This window comes from Mustela putorius, unplaced genomic scaffold (genome assembly GCF_011764305.1).
Source record: "Mustela putorius furo isolate JIRA1106 unplaced genomic scaffold, ASM1176430v1.1 tig00001215_pilon_pilon_pilon, whole genome shotgun sequence".
NCBI classification, from domain to species: Eukaryota; Metazoa; Chordata; class Mammalia; order Carnivora; family Mustelidae; genus Mustela; species Mustela putorius.
The window spans coordinates 1,322,023-1,345,192 of NW_025421638.1; positions in this window are offsets into that span (position 1 = coordinate 1,322,023).

Below are 23,170 nucleotides of genomic sequence, written 5' to 3' on the forward strand. Positions count from 1 at the left end.
AATGTTCAGTAACAATTTTTTAGTGCCAAAATTTATGAGACAAAGCAATTATTGAATTGGAGAGTAGAATGCTGATGTAGGGTACCAAGGAGAAAACATTTTTTGTCATCTTACAGAATGCCATAATGTTGCTCAGAATGTGAATGCTCTAAGAAAACAAAATAATATGACATTATCACAAAATATATGGAATAATTACTGCAGTGTGGCTTTATTATAACTGTAATTAGAAAGCACATACATGAAAATAACAAAAGATTTCTGCATGGGTAACAAAAATCATTAAATATTAGATTGAACTAGTTATAATATTTGAATTTATTTATTTGGCTGCAGTAGCATTCAGATTTTGCATATCTTTAATTGTTTAAAAAATGCCAAAACTTGTCCTGAATTACATTCAATCTAAAAATAATTCTGTTAACAGAGGATTATGAATTGCAGGAAGTCTTATGGTTCCATGCAGCAAAATACAATATTTTTCATAATGCTGCACTTAGAACATTTGTGACAATTCTATTGATTTCTGAGTCTCACGGAGCAATTGCCTTAATGCTATGCTTGAGGAAACACATGTTCAAGTGTTTCAGTTGCAGCACAGCTGAGTACAGTATTTTCCCCACAATCCTTAGCCATCTTTAGCTGTTATTAGAAGAAAAAAATTTAACAACTTTAAGATAACACTACTTCACTTATGGACAAAAATAAAGCATTTAACATACTTTGGATAGAAAAACAGCCTAAAAAATTTTTGAGAATTTTAATCTTTCTTATTTGACAAATATTCAAAGAAAATATTACCAGTTCTTTTATTTTTTTTACCTCCACTATTAGATGTATAGTTGAAGGACAGAGAAATTACACATATTATTTTTTTACATCTTAATTTAATATTATTTTTTTCAGTGTTCCAAGATCCCTTGGAACCACACCCTTTATGCACCACACCCAGTACTTCATGCAATACATGTCCCCCTTAATATCCACCATTAGGCTGACCCATCCTCCCATCCTCCTTCCCTCCAAAACTCTCAGTTTGCTTCTCAGAGTCCACAGTCTCACTTGTGGAGCATAAGGAATAACATGAAGGACATTAGGAGAAGGAAAGGAAAAGTGAAATGGGGCAAATCGGAGGGGGAGATGAATCATGACAAACTGTGATTTTTATTTCTATTTGAAATAATTTCAATCTTCCATAGTTATAAAAATATATCTCCAAAAATAGGTATGGAATGATAAAATTTAAAAACATTCAATTATTATATATAACTGTCATAACTATGTATAATCTACTATATAAAAATAGTTTAATATTTAAATTTAATATTTGTTAATGTGTCCATATGTACTTTGTTTTCATTGATTATATTGTGATTATGATGCTACATGACTTAATAAGATAATATGTAAGATAAAATATCCAATAGTTAAATGAGAACATTGGGTAGCATGTTGCTTTTGTGCATTTTTTAAAGATTTTATTTTTTAGAGCAATTTTAAGTTTACAAAAAATTTGAGAGGAAGGTGCAAAGATTTCATTGCACAAAGGCTTACCCTCCCCGATTATCAACATCAACCATCATTATGACACTCTTTTTTAAAATAAAGATAAACCTACACTGACACATTATAATCATTCCAAATCAATAGTTTACTTAAGGGCTCACTCTTTGTGTGCATTTATGGATTTAAACAAATGTGTAATGAAATATATCCATCATTATAATATCATATAGGATATTTTCATTACCTATAAAAATCCTCTTTGCTCCAACTATTCATTTTCCCTTTTGCCCCAGAAGTCATTAATTTTTCTTTCCCATAGTTTTTGCCTTTTCCTGAATATAATATCGTCAGAATTATGCAGTGCATAGCCTCTTCAGAATTGGCTTCATTCACTTAGTAATATGCATTTGATTCCTCCATGTCATTCCATGGTTAAAAGCTCATCTCTTGGGGTGCCTGGGTGGCTCAGTGGGCTAAAGCCTCTGCCTTCAGCTCAGGTCATGATCCCACAGTCCTAGGATCAAGCCCCACATCAGACTCTCTCCTCAGTGGGGAGCCTTTGCCTGCCTCTCTGTGTACTTGTGATCTCTGTCAGATAAATAAATAAAATCTTAAAAAAAAAAAACTCATCCTTTTTTAATGTTGAATGATAAACAATTGTCTAAATATACTATAATTAGTTGGGGCACCTGGGTGGCTCAGTGGGTTAAAGTCTCTGCCTTCAGCTCAAGTCATGATTCCAGAGTCCTGGGATTGAGTCCCGTGTCAGGCGCTCTGCTCCGCGGGGAGCCTGCTTCCTTCTCTCTCTGTCTGCCTCTCTGCTTACTTGTGATTGCTCTCTGACAAATAAATAAATAAATAAATATTAATAAATAAATAAATATACTAGAATTATTTTATCCTTTCACCTACTAAAACACATCTTGGTGGCTTCCAAGCTTTAACAGTTATGAACAAAACTGTTTTAAACATCTTTGGGCAGGTTTTTATGTGGATATAAGTTTTCAACTCCTTAGGATAAATGCCAAGCAGTTTGATTGCTGGATCATATGGGAAGACTATATTTAGATTTGTAAGATATCACCAAACTGTCTTCCAGATAGAGTTTACCATTTGGTATTCCCATGAGCAACAAACGAGAGTTCCTATTGCTCCATCTTGTTCCCAACATTTGGTGTTGTCCTTATTATAGATTTTTCCCATTCCAAAAATAGGTATTTCTTGTTTCTTTTTTAATTTTCATGTTTTATATGACATATATTGGAATTTTTTGGAAATTTTTTGGAAAATTTTTTGGAATTTTTTGGAAGTAACAGTTTTTCAAAATTGTTATACAAAATGTGTGAAAATTTGTGAATTTTCACTTACAAGACAAAGTATCTGCATGATGGATAATTCCTGGACTCTTCAGTTCTGTATATTTAGATTACAATTTGAATAATAGCAATCTTCTAAGATTTCATCAGTCTTAAGGACTTGACATAAAGTGAAGGATGAATGGTATTTAATTTAATTTATTTATTTATTTATTTTTAAAGATTTTATTTATTTATTTATTTGACAGACAGAGATCACAAGTAGGCAGAGAGGCAGGTAGAAAGAGAGAGAGGAGGAAGCAGGCTATCCGCGGAGCGGACAGCCCGATGCAGGGCTCGATCCCAGGACCCTGGGATCATGACCTGAGCCGAAGGCAGAGGTTTTAACCCACTGAGCCACCCAGGCGCCCCGATTGGTATTTTAAATTTATATTCTATGAGTGACTGGTCAGTTGGTTAAGCTCAGATCATGATCTTAGGGTCGTGGGATAGAGTCCTGCATCTACACTCAGCAGGGAGTCTGCTTGAGATTTTTTTCTTTCCTTCTGCCTTTCCCCCCCATCATCATGCTCTCTCTCTCCCTCTCTTTCTCTCTAAAAAGAAACAAAGAAATCTTAAAAAAAATAAATTTACATTTATGTAATTGAGAAGAGATAGTTAATTTAAAAATCTGCTTTAATCTAGGTATGTGAAATACAATGGATAACTATCAATTAGTCCCATGTTAACTCCTCTATTTAACATGTGAGTCTGTGATCCATCTTCCTAGCAAATCCAGACCATATGATCTCCCTCAGATTTTCTATTTTACCAACATTATTTTCTCAACTGTGTTGCTCTATCAACGATTGATTTTCAATCCTTTAATCAAGACGTACATTTTGTCAATGTATTTGACAAAACTCAAAAGGAAGGTTTTGGTTAAAACACTTCATAATTTCCTGATAGTGATTCTCTCAGTAGAACAAACCTAGTGAAATCTATATTCTTTGGTGGATTAAGAATTACTACTCAGAAATTCTACATTACTTATTTTTCCAATTTATGCATGTATTAAGGCAGACATAATCTCACATTTTAAAAAGAGCTATATTTCTAAGGCATTAAGTGACATATTCAAACTAGCAGAACAAATTACAGCAAAATATTCATCATAACCATCCATATTCATAAATACATAGAAATATTAAAATTTTAGATAGATGTCAGGATTTTTCAGGTTTTGTTGAGATATACTTTAATATACAACACTGAATAAGTTTAAGGTGTAAGCAAAATGCATTGGATTATGTATATTGTAAAATGATTATCACAATAAGTTTAGTTAATATCTATTACATAAATACAAAAAAGAAGGAAAAAAATGTTTTTGCCTTGTGATAAGAACTCAAAATTTACTCTTAGCTATATATACATATGTATACATGTATAATTTTTCATATATATATGCATGTATATATATTTCATATATACATGTGTAATTTGTAGTCATCATGTTACACAACTGTAGTACTTATCACTAGAAGTTTTTACCTTTAAACAGTTTTCTTCTAACCTCTGCACTCCCTCATTACTTCTGGCTACCACAAATTTGATCTATAAGTTTATTTTCTCTGTCTTCCTCTCCCTTTTTTATCTTTGTCTGAATATGTCTTTGTCTGTCTGACTTATTTTACTTAGCATAATGCCCTGAAGTTCTGTGCATATTGTCACAAATGGCAGATTACTCCTTTTATAGTCTGTGTGTCTGTGTATGTGTGTGTATCTCACAAATATTTTATTCATTCCTCCATTGATGGGCACTTAGGTTGTTTCCAAGTCTTGGCTATTGTGAATAATGCAGCAATGAATGTGGGGATACAGTTACCTGTTTGACATAGTGTTTTGTTTCCTTTGGATATGTTCCCAAAAGTAGAATTGCTAGATCATATGGTAGTTCAATTTCAAATTTTATTAGAAACCTCCCTACTGTTTTCCATGGCAGCTACAACAGCTTACAATTCCAACAGTCCACAGGTTTCCTTTACCTCTACATCTTCTCCAGCATTTATTATCTCTTGTAATTTTGACCATAGCCAATCCAAAAGGCATGAAATAATATTTCATTGTAGTTTTAATTTACATTTCCCTAATGATTATTGATATTGAGCATCTTTTTATGTACCTATTTACATTATATATTTTCTTTAGAATAATGTCTATTGATATTGTTAACCCATTTTTATTTTTTTTCCTTTTTTTTAAATTTTTTTTAAAGACTTTATTTATTTATTTGACAGACAGAGATCACAAGTAGGCAGAGAGGCAGGTAGAGAGAGAGAGAGGGAGGGAGGGAAGCAGGCTCCCTGCGGAGCAGAGAGCCCGATGCAGGGCTCGATCCCAGGACCCTGAGATCATGACCCGAGCCGAAGGCAGCGGCTTAACCCACTGAGCCACCCAGGCCCCCCTGTTGTTAACCCATTTTTAAATTGGCTGTATTTTTTTTTTTTTTTTTGCTATTGAGTTGTAGGAGTTCTTTATATGTTCAAGATATCTACCCCTTATCAAATACATGGTTTGCAAGTATTTTTCCCACTTTATAGGTTCTCTTCATATTGTTGAGCTTCTCCATTGCTGCCAGAACCTGTTTTTGATTGATGTAATTTTATATATTTATTTTTCTATTTTTGTGGTTTGTGCTTTAGGTTTCATATCTAAAATCATTGCTGAGACCCATGTCAAATGGCTTTTTTTCTTGTTTTCTTCTAGGATTTCCATTGTTTGGGGTATTCTACCTTAGTCTTTTATCCACTTCAAGTTAATTTCTGTAGGTGGTCTAAGTTACGGGTCTTGCATCATTCTTTGTATGTAAGTATACTATTTTCTTCAACATCTTTTATTGAAGATATTTATTTTTCTCCTTATTCTATCTTGTCAAATATTAGTTGATGGTGTATACATTGGTTTATTTCTAGGCTCTTGGTTTTGTTCCGTTGGCTGATGTGTCTGTTTTTATGCCAGTACCATTACTATTTTGATGAGTATGGCTTTACAATATAGCTTAAAATCAGGAAGTATGATACCTCCTGCTTGTTCTTCCTTTTCAGGACAGCATTGGCTATTCAGAGTCCTGTGATTCCATATAAATTTTAGGATTCTTTTGCTACCTCTATAAGAAAATTCTATTGAAATTTTGATAGAGATTGCATTGACTCTATAGATGGCTTTGTGTAGTATGAATATTTAAAAATATATGCAACTGATAGTTTATTGAACACTACACCTGAAACTAATGTACTATCAGCTGGCTAATTGAATTTAAATTTTAAAAAATGAGGAAAAAATTCAAATTTATTAATATGTGATGCCTTTCATTAATATCTTATGGTTTTCATTGTAGAAATATTTCATCTCATCCATTAAATTTTTCCTAAGTATCTTTTTTTTTAAAGGTTTTATTTATTTATCAGAGAGAGAGAGAGAGAGAGAGGGAGACAGAGCGAGCACAGGCAGACAGAATGGCAGGCAGAGGCAGAGGGAGAAGCAGGCTCCCCACCGAGCAAGGAGCTCGATGTGGGACTTGATCCCAGGACGCTGGGATCATGATCTGAGCCAAAGGCAGCTGCTCAATCAACTGAGCCACCCAGGCATCCCAGTATTTTCTTGTTTTTGATGTTACCTTAAATGGGAACATTTTCTTTCTTTCTTTATTTTCTTTTTTTTAGATAATTCACTGCTGGGGTATAAAAATGTTACTGATTTTTTATGTTAATTTTGAACCCTGCAAATTTATTAAATCATTAATTATATCTAACAGTTTTTTGGTGGGGGACTTAAGATTTTCTATACATGAAGTCATGCCATCTGAAAATGTTGTACTTCTCTCTTTTCAATTATGATGCTTTTAATTTCTTTTCTTAGCATGATTGCTCTGGTTATGATTGCTAGTATTCTATTAAATAGGAGTAGTGAAAATGGGCATCCTGTGTTGTTTCAGATGTTAAAGAAAAAACTTGAAGCATTTTACCATTTTACCAGTATGATGTTAGCTCTGGGTTTGTCATACATAGCCTTTATTATGTTGAGATATGTTCTTTTTGTAGCCACTTTTTAAGAGTTATTATCATGAATATATATATATGTTGACTTTTGTTGGTTGCTTTTTCTGTGTATACTGAAATGATCATATGATTTTATTCAGACTTTCTATTAATGTGATGTATCAAATTGATTGATTTGTCTATATTTAATCACCTTTGCATCCTAGAGTTAAATCCCAATTTATTATGCTGAATGACCCTTTTAATGTGCTGCTGAAATTAATTTGCTAATATTTTGAGAAATTTTGTATCTGCATCTATCATGGATATTGACTTCGTTTGTTGTTGTTTCCTGATAGTGTCCTTTCCTGGCTTTGGTGGCAGGATAATGCTGGACTTGTTAAATGAATTTGGTAGTGTTTTCTCCTCTGATTTTTTGGAAAAGTTTGAGAAGTATTGGCATTAATTCTTTAAATATTTGATAGAATTCACCAATGAAGACTTCTGGTCATGGGCTTTCATTCATTGGGAGATTTCTGGTTACTGATTCAATCTTCTTGCTAGTAATTTGTTGATTCAGTGTTGGTAAGTTTTGTTTCTTAGAATTTTTCTTCCATTTCTTCTAGGTTTTTCAATTGTTGGTATGCATTTTTTTACAGAAGGTTTTTATGATCCTTTGTATATCTGTGGTATCAGTTGTAATGTCTTCTTTTACAGTTATAATTTTTTACTTGGATTTTCTTTTTTCCTTCTTTGATTAGTTAACATTTGTCAATTTTGCATGTATGTTAAAAAAACTCATTTTGTTAATCTTTTTCTGTGTGCATTTATTTCTAATCTAATTTCTATTATTTTCTTCCTTCTGCTGATTTGTTCTCTATTCTTTTTCTAGTTCTTTTAGGCATATAGTTATTTATTTGAGTTCTTTGTGTTTTTTTTTTAATGTGTTTATTTCAATAAAATTCCCTCTTAGAACTGTTTTTGCTGTGTTCCATAAGTTTTGGTATATTGTGTTTCCATTTTAATGTTCTTAAGATACTTATTTCTTCTTTAATTTCTTCTTTGATCCATTGGTTGTTCACGAAAGCATTTTTTAATTTTCATATATATGTAAATTTTCTAGTTTTTCTCTAGTTTTTCAACTGTATGTAATGAAAATAGAAAAGACACTTAGTGTGATTTCAGTCCTCTTAAATGTGCTAAGATTCTTTTGTGCCTAATATGTGTTCTATGTATACTTGAAAAGGCTGTGTATTTTGTTGTCAGAAAAATGTCTGTATTATGTCTGTTAGGTACCCTTTATAATTCTGTTCAAATCCACTGTATTCTTATTGATTCTCTCTTTGTATTCTCTCTATTGTCAAGAGTAGAGTATTAAAATCCCCAGCTCTTACTGCATTTCTGTTTATTTCCCTTTTAATTATATATATATATATATATATATATATATATATATGTGTGTGTGTGTGTGTGTGTATCAATGCTGAGTGCATAAGTATTTATCATCGTTATATCTTCCTGATTAATTGACTCTTTTATCATTATATAATGACTTTCCTTACATTTCTTTTTCGGCTTTTAACATGGAGTTGTAATTGAATTAAACATCACCATTACCAGAGTATAAAATCTAACTTTGACTTCATATTTACCATTAGTAGTGAGTTTTATGCTACCTCTTTATGCTTTTATGATGTTAAAATTAGTGCCATTTTACTACCACAGAGAGAGCTCCTTTTAGGATTTCTTATAAGGTGGATCTAGGGGTGAACTTCCTCAGTTTTTGTTCATTTAGAAAATTATCTCTCTCACTTCTGAAGGACAACTTTGTTGGGTATAGGATTCTTGATTGACAGTTCTTGTTTTATTTTGATATTGTAAATATATCATCTTATTCTCTACTGGTTTGAAATGTTTCTGTTGAGAATTCCACTGGTGATTTTATAAGGATTTTCTTGTGTTTAAATTATCCTTTTTTTTTTCTTGCTGCTTTCAAAATTTTCTTTTTCAGTGACTGACAATTTATATTATGTCTTTATGTAGCCATATTTAGGTTTAACCCAAAATAGGTTGAGCCTGTTTTGCATCCTTTAGCCTCATGTATATGGATGTTCATTTCTCTCCCCAGGTTGGGGAAGTTTTCAGTCTCTATTTCTTTAAATATAACTTTGGCCTTTTCTCTCCTTCTTTTGGAATTCCCATAATGGGGATTTTTAAAAATAATTGCATTCTGTAAGTCCTGTAGGCTTTTGAATCTTTTTCATTCTTTTTTTTTTTTCAAAAGGCTTTTTTAAAAAAGGCTGAAACTGTATTCAAAATGTGTGGCATTGTAAATCAGTTTCCCTGACTAGGTTGGGAAAACTGCCAAGCCTGGCAAGGCTCTTTGTGATATAAACTCAAACTAGCCCATGCTTCAAGTATCCTGGCCAAACGGGGTCACCAGTTTTGATCTGCTATCAGCTCTGCCTTATATCTCTGCCTGCTATCAGCTCTGCCTGATTCTGTGCCCAAGCATTGCCAGGCTACACATATTTTTGCATGTTCAGGTAGTCTTTCTGCTCCAGTGGTGCTAAGAGATAAACATAGTAGTAATTGAGATTATGAATTATCTCCCCTCCCTGGTGGAGGATGAGCATCTCTCCATACCAATCTCACTATACCAAGCACAGGTCTTTCTGGTCTTATCCCAAGTTCTGTGGCCAAACACTATCACTGGCTTTGCCCTGTAGGTGATCATCTCTGTTTGTCCTAGTCTCTGCTGGAGGATTGCTGGAATAGGCAGCTTCCAGTTGTCATTGCCAGACTTTCAGATAAGATGGGACCAGGAAATACACTGACAGTGGGCCAGGTTATTTCTCAACTTCCATGTCTATGCAGGGATAGACCAGGCTGCAGGGCCTACCAGCCTTTGTTTAAAGAACCAGATTAGGTGAATTTTCATACTGCTAAGGTCCCTAGTCAAACTACTTTGACTTGACTCTCCAGATTATCATACCTGCTGGTTGCAACTACTACTTGGATATTGCAGGAACTTAGTCTGTCAAGATCCAAGTGCTGGTTGTTGCAAGCTTCTCCTACATTCTCATCACAATTGGATTCTGCAGTCAAACCCTACAGATTTCTTTTAATACCCATGGGGTAGTCTACTCCCAAAAAGTGACTCACAATGCTAAAGGAAAAGGAGGTCCACCCTGGGCTGTTTTTCCACTGGAGAAACTGTAGGTTCAAGGAAGACTTCTTGGCATGGTGCTGTCCTAGCCTGGGTGATAGGCAATTGTGTCAGCATGTAAATTTTTCTCATATGGTTCTAGTTTAATCTTTCTTGGTTTTTCTGATGCATGGGAACTGCTTTAGCCTTACCTTTATGTTCCAGGATTATTTCAGGTATTCCTTGTTCAGGAGCAATTATTAGTTGTTCTTATGAGGGGGAGCAAAGTCAAGATAAAACTGTATTACCATTATGGTGATGCCACTCCAAATGTCTGGAATTTTAAAGGAAAAGTAAATTCAAAATGAAGGATTTAGTAGTAGTTCTGGGGGAAAAAAATGACTAAGCCAATGAAATAGATACAGTCTTCCTTAAAAATGTAGTTTTAAAATTTTATAAATAAAAATAGTTAAGCTCTGAATCTCTTTATTATACAAATAAACTTAGGGTGAGTTTTACCTGGATTGTTTTCAACCCTAGAATAAAATACATTTAGATACTATGTATTGAAAAGGAGCAAGGTATTTTGGGGTTAGAAAAAAAGAGTGAATATTTTAGTGATAGCTTTAATTAGCTTATGAACATACCCAGATTAACTTTTGTAATTTCTGACTTTTAATTCATAATTTCTTAATTTCTGCTTTGAAATTATGACACTATTTTTAGATATCAAATTTTAATATATAGATAAACATGATCAATCTTATTCTAAGATTTCTGCGTTTGCCTTTCCTTAAGAGAAGGTGTTGCCCAAGAATTGGGTGACACCAAAAATAAAAAGGAAGTAAAGATATTATGTGATTAGGCTTAGATTTATGTCAACATAATAATTGCTTTGAGAGAACTTTGAAGATCAAGATAAAAATTGCTTTATTCTATAAAAAATGACTAAAATAAATAATAAAATATCTGTAAGTAACTATAGGCTGCATGCAAAGGATGCTAAAGTACAAAGATGCCTATGACCCCGGGGGCTTTAATATTTCCCCCACCTTAAATAAACCTTAGACAGGATTCTTCCTGCCTGTAGGTCCCTGATTTCCCTTTCACCCAGACCTCTGTAGAATCCAGATGACCTAACCACAAAGGACCCTCTTCTTTCTTTTTTAGAGCACTTTTTTTTAAAAGTGCTATTATGTCTAAGTATAGCTACCCATGTTTTTCTTTTTTACTATTATCATTTTTTTTTCATTATCACTTTCTTCTTTTTTTTATTTAAATTTTTTATTTTTTATAAACATTTATTATTATGATGAAGAGGTCAATACATCAAGAAGAGGAGATTTTTATTTTAGTTATATTTGTCATGATGAGGACCAGATGTGTGCAGACTCCTGAATTGAGATTAGCTGAAGGTTTGTGACCACACAACAGTTAAATAAGAGACCCTGAGTTATAGGCTCTCTCTAGTACTCTTTTTTGAAATACTAGCTGGATGAACTGTTTTCTAAATTGAAGGTGTTACTATTTGATAATCATGGGTAATGGGGGCTCTAAAATTCCATCAGAATCACTACACTGATAGAATATATTGGAAGCCAGGAGTTACCTTCAGGTGTTTTCTCTTAAAGAACCGGTATCTCTATATCATTTTTAGAAATAATAAATGAGAATCCAGTTGCATAAGGATGGTTCTTTTGATTTGAATAAATTAGTGTACTTTCTGGGCTTCTTAGGAATCATCCCAAGCAAAGTAATTACTAACTGTATGAGATGAAAATCATTGTAAAAAATGTTTAATTATTTGATAACCAGGAAAAAATGGTAGAGAAAATGAAAGATTTAAAGGCACATTCCCCTGCAGAGCTTTCCTCCTTTCTCTGTAGTGCCCACTTCCACTATTTCTCCTGCATCTTTTTATCCCTCCCTGACTCAAACTGACTTTAAGGAGGTAGGTGAGGGTGATGACCTTTTTAGAAAGGGAGGGTTCTCTTCATTAGTGTATTTCCTTGTTAATAAAGATGAGGACACCACTTCTTTAGCTGGTAGTGAATTACCTGTCCCTGTTCAAGGACACAGGTTTGTAAACCTCATGGCTTAGCCTGAATTTACCTCATATCCATTTAGATTCCACCATTTAAGACTCCTTTTTCATCCACACACTGCATAGCTATGAAATCAGCATAATAAAGAAATGCTGTTAGGGAAAAATGGAGACCATGGATAGAAGACTGCCTATATGAAGGCAAAAGGATGGGAAGTAGCTGCACTAGTCACTTGGGAGAAGGCAAATAGGTGTCAACTGATAAAATTTAGCATGGGAAAGGAAAAGAAAGTGACATGTAATTTACACTTTTCTTATCTATTTTTTTAAAAGATTTTATTTATTCATTTGACAGAGAGAAATCACAAGTAGATGGAGAGGCAGGCAGAGAGAGAGAGAGAGAGGGAAGCAGGCTCCCTGCTGAGCAGAGAGCCCGATGCGGGACTCGATCCCAGGACCCTGAGATCATGACCTGAGCCGAAGGCAGCAGCTTAACCCACTGAGCCACCCAGGCGCCCCTTCTTATCTATTTTTAAAATATTTTATTTATTTGATAGAGAGACAGCAAAAGAGAGGATATATGAAGGGGGAGAATGAGAGGGAGAAGCAGGCTTCCCATGAAGCAGGCAGCCCAACACAGGCTTGATCCCAGGACCCTGGAATCATGACTTGAACCAAAGGCAGATGCTTAATGACTGAGCCACCCAGGTGCTTTTCTTTTCTCAATGAGAAGAAAAGTAACTCTTCCTATTTGGATTGCCAGCAAAGCTGATGTTATTGCAAAGCTACCCAGGATTCATGTATAATTCAAATGCTATTCTCACCTACTGTTATTACTTATTTAAAAGCTTCTTTACCCTATATCACCAACCTTGCAGATGTACTCTAAAGCAAGTTTCAGTTTACAGCACCACACATGGGAATGTGCACTGACTGCTGTGTAGAATTCTGCAAACTGCATGAATTTGTTAAATCAGATGATTTTGCTCCTTTGACATAGCAGCTTCTTTGGGATCCAAGAGATTACTGCATCAAGATGAATGATATACATGGGTATGGTAGCCAAGAGAAGATAATCACCAACTACAACCAAGGGGATCCAAGGGCATTGAAGACACAAGAATGGCTGCTAACTGCCTACTTGAAATCTTTTGACAAAAAGTGAGCTGGGAGATATTAGAGCAGTACAGCCCTCCTTGAAAATCTATAGATTTTGGAATAGAAAAGTATCATCAGCCCATTCAGATATAAAGAATTAACCTTTGGGGTCAAAACCCTTAAAAGGTTTTCTAAGAGGTAGAGCAAAATTACATTTCAGTTTTTCCTTTCCAATTTTTTACTGCATGGAAAACAGAAATTAATATCTTCATTGATTATGCAGTTACAAGTTCAACATTTTGAAAGTGAGAACTCGTATACTTATTAAACACTAATACAATGAATGAACAGATATCCAATAACTACTTTTGAAGAATGAACTTCAATTCAGAGTCTATTTCACAATGCCAAATATCACATGATATTTATATAAATTTTGTTCCCCTAAGTAATGCTGTATTTAATGTTTTAATTATTCTTTAATGAAACCATATAACTTCTGTTTCCCACGTTGTATAGGGTATAATATCTAATGTTTAAAAGCAGACATACCATCTGTCTAACAATATAGCATGATGGTATCCAGAATGGATATAGTCCTGATTTATATTTCAGTAGAAAGTCATATAAATCAATGAAAATAAATTTAACACCTGGGAACTATAAAAATGAAAAAAGCTGCATCTGCAATGTAAATTCCCTTTTGACATTCACTTAAGAAAAAAGAAAATAGCATTTAATCTTCCAATAATATTTATCTCATGATTTTTATTGATGTATAATTAACATACAGTGTGTGTTAATTTTCAGGTGAACATGTAATGATTCAACAATTATTTACATTACTCCATGGTCATCACAATAACTTTACTCTTTTATTTTTAATTCCAGTATAGTTAACATACAATGTTATAATAATTTCAGGTATACAACATAGTAATTTGACACTTTTATACTTATGATACTTTCATACACCTTGTGCTCATCATGACATGCACTCCTTAATTTCCATTACCTATTTAACCCATCCCCAGCTCCTTCCCCTATGATAACCATCAGATTGTTCTCTGTAATTAAGGATGTGTTTCTTACTTTGTCTTTTTTTCTTGCTTTATTTATTAAATTCCACATATGAGTGAGATCATAAAATATTCGTCTTTCTCTGACAAATGTTGCTTAACATTACACAATCTAGCTGTATCCAAGTCATGCAAATGACAAGATTTCTTTCTCTTTAATGGCTAAATAATAATCTATTGTATATATACATACCAAATCTTCTTTACACAATCATCTATTGATGGACATGGGTGGTTTCCATAATTTTGGAATTACAAATAATGCTGCAATAAACATAGGGTGCATATATTCCTTTGAATTAATGTGTTGTATTCTTTGGGTAATTACCCAGTAGTGGAATTACTGGTCATAGGGTAGTTTTATGTTTTGGGGTTTTGTTTTTGTTTTTTGTTTTTAGATTTTATTTATTTATTTGACACACACACACTAAGAGAGAGAGAGATGGGATACAAGCAGGGGAAGTGGAAGAGGGGGAAACAAGCTTTCCACTAAGCAGGGAGCCTAATGCGGGGCTGGATTCCAGGGCACCGGCATCATGACCTGAGAAGAAGGCAGACACTAATGACTGAGCCACCTAGGTGCCCCTAGTTCTATGTTTAACTTATTAAAAGAAACTCCATACTGCTTTCCATAGTGGCTGCACAAGTTTGTATTGCCACCAACAGTGCAAGATGGTTCCTTTTTCTCCATATCCTTGTTGTTTTTTACTTTAGCCATTCTTAGAGGTGTAAGATGATACCTCATTGTAGTTTTGACTTACATTTCCCTGATGATGGGGGGATATTGAACTTCTCTCTTCATGTGTCTGTTGGCCATATGGATAACTTCTTTGGAGAAATGTTTGTTCAAGTCTTCTGCCTACTTTTTAATTGGATTATTTGTTTTTTGGATGTTGAGTTGTATCTCTTCTTATGTATTTTGGATACTAACCCTTCACTGGATATGTCATTTGCAAGTATCTCCTCCCATTCAGTAAGCTGCCTTTTAGTTTTGTTGATTGTTTCCTTCACTGTGCAGAAGCTTTTCATTTTTGCGAAGGGCCAATATCTTTTTTTTTTTTTTTAAGATTTCATTTATTTATTTGACAGAGAGAAATCACAAGTAGATGGCGAGGCAGGCAGAGAGAGAGAAAGGGAAGCAGGCTCCCTGCTGAGCAGAAAGCCTGATGTGGGACCCAATCCCAGGACCCTGAGATCATGCATGACCTGAGCCAAAGGCAGCGGCTTAAACCACTGAGCCACCCAGGCACCCCTGCGAAGGGCCAATATCTTGATTTTGCTTTTATTTTCCTTGCCTCAGGAGATGTACCTAGAAAAATGTTGCTACAGTTGGCATTAAAGAAATTACTGCCTGTTGGGGCACCTGGGTGGCTCAATCAGTTAAGTGTCCAACTCTTGATTTTGGCTCGGGTCATGACCTCAGGGTCATGAGATTGAGCCTCAGCTGGTCTCTATATTTTTTTAAGATTTTATTTATTTATTTGACAGAGACATAGCAAGAGAGGGAACACCGCAGGGGGAGTGGGAGAGAAAGATGCAGGCTTCCCACTGAGTAGGGAGCCCGATCCAGGGCTCCATCCCAGGACTCCAGGATCATGCCCTGAGCCAAAGGCAGATACTTAACAACTGAGCTACCCAGGCACTCTCCCAGTTGGTCTCCATACTCAGTGGGGAATCTGCTTGAGATTCTCTCTCCTTCTGCACCTCCCCCACTCATGTTCTCTCTCTTTTTAAAAATAAATAAATCTTTAAAAATACATAATTCACTGCCTGTGTTCTCTTCCAAAATTTTTATGGTCTCAGTTCTCCCATTTAGGTCTTTAGTCCACTTCAAGTTTCTTTTTGTGTATGGTATAAGAAAGTGGTCCACTTACTTTTGCATGAAGTTTCCATCCAATAACACTTTTTGAAGAGGCCATCTTTTCCCCATTGCATACTCTCTCCTACTTTTTCAATGATTAATTGCCCATATAATTGTGGGTTTATTTCTGGGTTTGTTTTTCTATTATATTATATATGTCTATTTTTTTTCCAGTACCACTCTGTTTTGATTACTTCAGCTCTGTAATATAACTTGAAGTCTATAATTGTGATATCTCCAGTTCTGTTTTTCTTTATCAAGATTGTTCTAGTTATTTGGAGTCTATGTGGTTCTATACAAATTGTAGAATTGTTTGTTCTAGTTTGGTAAAAAGTGTTATTAGGATTACAGTAAGTCTGTAGACTGCTTGAGTAGTATAGACTTTTTTCATTTATTTATTTTCAGCATAACAGTATCATTATTTTCTTACTACACCCAGTGCTCCATGCAATCCGTGCCCTCTATAATACCCACCACCTGGTACCCCAACCTCCCACCCCCACCACCACTTCAAACCCCTCAGATTGTTTTTCAGAGTCCATAGTCTCTCATGATTCACCTCCCCTTCCAATTTAACCCAACCCCCTTCTCTCTAACTCCCCATGTCCTCCATGCTTTTTGCTATGCTCCACAAATAAGTGAAACCATATGATAATTGACTCTCTCTGCTTAACTTATTTCACTCAGCATAATCTCTTCCAGTCCTGTCCATGTAGCTACAAAAGTTGGGTATTCGTCCTTTCTGATGGAGGCATAATACTCCATAGTGTATATGGACCACATCTTCCTTATTCATTCATCCGTTGAAGGGCATCTTGGTTCTTTCCACAGTTTGGCAACCGTGGCCATTGCTGCTATAAACATTGGGGTACAGATGGCCCTTCTTTTCACTACATCTGTATCTTTGGGGTAAATACCCAGGAGTGCAATGGCAGGGTCATAGGGAAGTTCTATTTTTAAGTTCTCGAGGAATCTCCACACTGCTCTCCAAAGAGGCTGCACCAACTTGCATTCCCACCAACAGAGTAAGAGGATTCCCCTTTCTCCACATCCTCTCCAACACATGTTGTTTCCTGTCTTGCTAATTTTGGCCATTCTAATTGGAGAAAGGTGGTATCTCAATGTAGTTTTAATTTGAATCTCCCTGATGGCTAGTGATGATGAACATTTTCTCATGTGTCTGATAGCCATGTGTATGTCTTTATTGGAGAAGTGTCTGTCCATATCTTCTGCCCATTTTTTGATATGATTGTCTGTTTTGTGTGTGTTGAGTTTGAGGAGTTCATTATAGATCCTGGATATCAACCTTTTGTGTGTGTGGTATAGACATTTTAGCAATATTTGTTCTTCTGATCCATGAGGATAGAATGTCTTTCCATTTCTTTGGGTCATCTTCAATTTCTTTCATGAAAGTTTTATGCTTTTCAGATTACAGGTATTTTACCTCTTAAGTTTATTCCTAGGTATTTCATTATTTTTTGGCACAATTACAAATTGGACTGTTTTCTTAATTTCTCCTGCTGCTGTTTCATTATTAGTGTATAAGTGTGCCTCAGATTTCTGTACATTGATTTTTATATCCTGTGACTGTACTAAATTCATACATCAGTTCTAGTAGTTTTTTGATGGAGTCTGTGGGTTTTCTACATATAATATCATGTCATCTGCAAATAGCAAGTTTTACTTCCTCCTTACCAATTTGTATGACTGTTCTTTTTGATGACTGAGAGCTGTGGCTAGTACTTCCAGTACTATATTGAATAAAAGTAATGACAGTGGACATCCTTGATTTGTTTCTACCATTAGGGGAAAGCTCTCAATTTTTCCCCACTGAGTATTATGTTTGCTGTGGGTTTTTCATATAATGTATTTATTATGTTAAGGTACACTCTAATCTACTTTGTTGAGGGTTTTTATTGTGGATGGATGTTATACGTTGTCAAAAGTTTTATGCATCTATTGAAATGATCCTATAGTTTTTATAATTTTTCTTTTTGCTATGTTATATCACATTGATTTATGAATATTAAACTACTCTTGCAACTCAGGAATATATCCTACTTGATTGTGGTGAAAGATTTCTTTAATGTATTGTTGGATTCAATTTGTTAGTACTTTGTTGAGTATTTCTGCATCTAAGTTAATGAGAGATATTGACCTATATTTCTCTTTTTTGATGGTACCTTTATGCGATTTTGTTATAAGGGTAATGCTGTCTTCATAAAATAAATTGGAAAGTTTTCCTTCTACTTCTTTTTTTTTTTTTTTTTTGGCAATAGGTTGAGAATATGTATTAACTCTTCTTCAAATGTTTTTTTTTTTTAAAGATTTTATTTATTTATTTGACAGAGAGAGATTACAAGTAGGCAGAGAGGCAGGCAGAGAGTGAGGAGGAAGCAGGCTCCCTGCTGAGCAGAGAGCCTGATTCGGGACTCGATCCCAGGACCCTGAGATCATGACCTGAGCCAAAGGCAGCGGCTTAACCCACTGAGCCACCCAGGTGCCCTCTTCTTCAAATGTTAAGTAGAGTTTGCCTGTGATGCCATCTTGTCCTGGGCTTTTGTTTATTGGGAGTTTTTTGATTTATTCAATTTCATTGCTTGTTACTAGTCTGTTCAGATTCTCTATTCCTGCTTCAGTTCTGGCAGGTTCAAGGAATTTATCCATTTCTTCTAGGTTGTCTAATATGTTGAATATGTTGATGTATAATTTCTCATAATATTATCTTACAATTGTTTGCATTTCTGTGGTATTCATTGTTGCCTCTCCTCTCTCATTTGTGATTTTGCTTATTTGACTCCTCTCTAATTGATGAGTCTGGCTAGGGTTTTACCAATTTTGTTGACCTTTTCAAAACCAGCTCTTAGTTTCATTGATCTTTTCTATTCTATTTGTTTCTATAATATTTATTTCTGCTCTAACCCTTTTTATTTCCTTCCTTCTGCTGGTTTGGGGGTTTTGTTTGTTCTTCTTTCTCTAGCTCCTTCAGATATAAGGTTAGGTTGCTTGAGATTTTTCTTGCCTCTTGAAGTGTAGACCTCTATTGTTATAAATTTCCTTCTTAGAACATTTTTGCTGCATCCCAAAGATATCATATCATTGTGTTTTCATTTTCATTTGTTTCCATGTAATTTTTCATTTCTTCCTTGATTTCTTGGTTGATTCATTCACTGGGTTTTAACATGTTATCTAAACTCCCGGTATTTGTGCTCTTTCCAGACTTTTTCTTGTGGGCTAATAATATATGATTTCTTCTGGAGAATGTCTCATGTGCACTTGAAAAAAAGTGCATTCTTCAATTTTAGGGCAAAATGTTCTGAATACATCTGGTCAAGTGTGTCATTTAAAACCATTACTTCTTTGTTGATTTTCTGTTTGGATGATCTGCCCATTGATGTAGGTGGGGTGTTAAAGTCCCCTACTATTTTTGTATTACTATCAATCATTTCCCTCATGTTTGCTATTGTTATATATTTGAGTGCTCCATGTTGGATGTATAAATTTTCACAATTGTTATATCTTTTTGTAAGATGGCCCCCCTTTATTGTTATATACTGTCCTTCTTTGTCTCTTATAGTCTTCATTTTAAAGTCTGTTTTGTGTAGTATAAGTTGTGCTACTTCAACATTCTTTCAATATCATTTGTTTGATGAATGTTCCTTCTCTTCACTTTCAATCTGCAGGTAGCTTAGGTTTGAAATGAATTCCTTATAGGTAGCACATATATGGATCTTGGGTTTTGTTTGTTTGTTTTTAATCCACTCGGACACCCTATCTCTTTTTATTGGTGCACTTAGTGCATTTACATTGTTATTATTGATAGATATGGATTTATTGCCACTTTATTACTTGTTTTTTGGTTGTGTCTATAGTTTTTCTCTGATCCATTCCCCTTTTTCATGGTTTCTTGGTTTTCCTTAGTAATATACTTAAATCAGTTTCTCTTTATTCTTCTCATATCTGTTACTAGTTTTTGATTTGTGGTCACCATGAGGTTTGTGTATACCATCTGTATATATCAGTCTATATCAAATTAATGGTTGCTTAAATGTGACACCATCTTTATTTACCTTCCCCCACCTTAGGTATATTAAGGATATTTTATATCCTTAAATTTTATGAATTTACTTGACTAATTTTTAGAGATATATTTATTTTTCATATGCTAATTTATGGTCCTTCCTTTATGCCAAAATATCCTCTTTAATATTTATTGTAGTGATGGTTTAATTTTCATGAACTAACTTTTTATCTCTCTTATTCTGAATGATAGCCTTGCTGTAAGTATTTCCCTTTCAGCATGTTGAATATATCATGCCACACATTTCTGGCTGGAAGATTCTGCTAAAAAATAGCTGATAGCCTTCCAGGGTTTCTGTTGTATGTACTGTCTTCTTTTCTCTTCCTATTTAAAATTTGCTGCTGTTTTATATTTTTGTTTTGTTTAGATTTAAATTAATTAACATATAGTAAATTATTAGTTTCAGGAATAGAATTTAATGATTCATCAGTTGCATATAAAACCCAGTGCTCATTATGTCAAGTGCCCTCCCTAGTGCCCATTATGCAATTACACCATCCCCTTAGCCTCCAGCAGCCCTCCATGTGTTCTCTATGGTTAAAAGTCTCCCTTGGTTTGCCTCCCTCTCTGTTTTTATCTTATTTTACCTACACTTCCTTTATGTCCATCTGTTTTGTTTCTTTGATACCGCACATAAGTGAAATCATATGGTATCAGTTTTTTTCTGACTCACTTTACTTACCATAATACACTCTAGTTCCATCCACATCATTGCAAATGGCAAGATTTCATTATTTTTGATGGCTGAGTAATATTCTATTATATTTGTATGCCATCTCTTCTTTATTCATCTGTTGATGGGTATTTTTCCATATATTGGCTATTGTGGACATTGTTTCTATAAACTTTGGGGTGCATGCGCCTTCAAATCACTATGTTTGTATACTTTGGATAAATACATAGTAGTGCAATGGTTGGACTGTAGAGTAGTTCTATTTTTTGAGGAAACTCCATACTGTTTTCCAGAGTGGTTGTACCAGTTTTTATTCCAATCAACAATGTAAAAAGATTCCCTTTTCTCCACATTCTCATCAACAATTAGTGGGTATTGTCTTATTCATTTTAGCCGTTCTGACTGGTGTGTGGTGCTATCTCATTGTGGTTTTTATCTGTATTTCCCTGATTCTGAGTGATGATGAGTATTTTTTCATGTATCTGTTACCCATTTGTAAGTCTTTAGAGAAATGTCTGTTTGTCTTCTGCCCATTTCTTTGCTGGATTATTTGTTCTTTGAGTGTTGAGTTTGATAAGTTCTTTATAGATTTAGGATACTAGCCTTTTATTCAATACATCATTTTTCCCCAATATGTCATTTGTAAATATCTTCTCCCGTTCTGTAAGTTGACTTTTGGTTTTGTTGACTTTTTCCTTGGCTGTGAAGAGGCTTCTTATTTTGATGAAGTCCCAATATTTCATTTATCCTTCTGTTTCCCTTGCCTTCAGAGACATGTGTAGTAAGAAGTGGCTATAGCATAGGTCAAAAAGGTTGCTCCCTGTTTTCTCATCTAGGATTTTCATAGTTTCCTGTCTCACATTTAAGTCTAACATCCATTTTGAATTTATTTCTCTGTATGGTGTACAAAAGTGGCCCAATTTCATTCTTCTGCAAGTTACTGTCCAATATTCCCGACATCATTTGTCAAAGAGATTGCCTTTTTCCATTGGACATTCTTTCCTTGTTTGCTGAAGATTAGTTGACTGTTGGTTGTGAGTCCATTTATGGGTTTTCTACTCTATTCCATTGATCTATGCATCTTTTTTTTGTATCAGTACCATACTTACTACTGTCTTAGTGACTACAGCTTAGTAATATAGCTTAAAGTCCAGAATTATGTTTTCAGCTTTAGTTTTCTTTTTAAGCATTACCTTGGCAATTTTGGGTCTTTTGTGGTTCCATACAAATCTTGGGATTATTTGTTTTAGCTCTGTGAAATATGCTGGTGGTGTTTTGATAGGGATTTATTAAATGTGTCAATTGCTTTGGGTAGAATACACATTTTAACAATGTTTGTTCTTCCAATCCATGAGCATGGAATGTTTTTTCCATTTCTTTCCATCTTCTTCAATTTCTTTCACAGGTGTTCTATAGTTCTCAGAATACAGATTTTTTACCTCTTTGGTTAGGTTTGTTCTCAGGTAGCTTATAGGTTTTATTGTAATGTATTTGGTGTCAAATCCTTGCTTTTTTTTTTGTGGTGATTCATTATGAGTGCATAGAAATGCAGCATATTTTTGTACATTGATTTTCTTTCCTAATGCTGTTAAATTCATCTATTTGTTCTAGTGGATTTTTTTTTTTTGGTGGAGTCTTTCACATTTTCTACAGAGAATATCAAGTCATCTGCAAATAATGAAAGTTTGACTACTTCCTTGCCATTTTGGTTGTCTTTTATTTCTTTTTATTGTCTGATTGCTGAGTCTAAGACTTTCAGTAGTATGCCAAATATCAATGGTGAAAGTGGATATCTGTCTTGTTCCTGACCATAGAGGTAAAGCCCTCAGTTTTTCCTCATTAAGGATCGTATTAGCTGTGTCTTTCTTATTTGGTTTCATGATGCTGAGATATGTTCCATCTATACCTATTTTGTTGAGGGTTTCTATAAAGAATATTTTCTCAAATGCATTTTCTACATCTATTGAGAGGATCTTATAGTTTTTAATCTTTTCTTTTGCTAATGTGCTATATCACACTGATTGATTTGTGAATGTTGAACCATTCCTGCAGCCCAGAAATAAATCCAACTTGATCACAGTGAATAATTATTTTCATGTATTGTTGAATTTAATTTGTTAGTATCTTGTTAAGAATCTCTGCATCATCCACATTCATTGGGAATATTTGCCTGTAATTTTTTCTTTTTTCTTTTTTTTTTTTTTTAGTGGGGTCTTTGGTTTTGGAATCAGGGGAATACTGGCATCATAGAATGAGTTTGTCATTTTTTCCTCCCATTTCTACTTTTTGGAATATTTTGAGAAAAAGAGGTATTAACTCTTCTTTAAATATTTGGTAGAATTTCC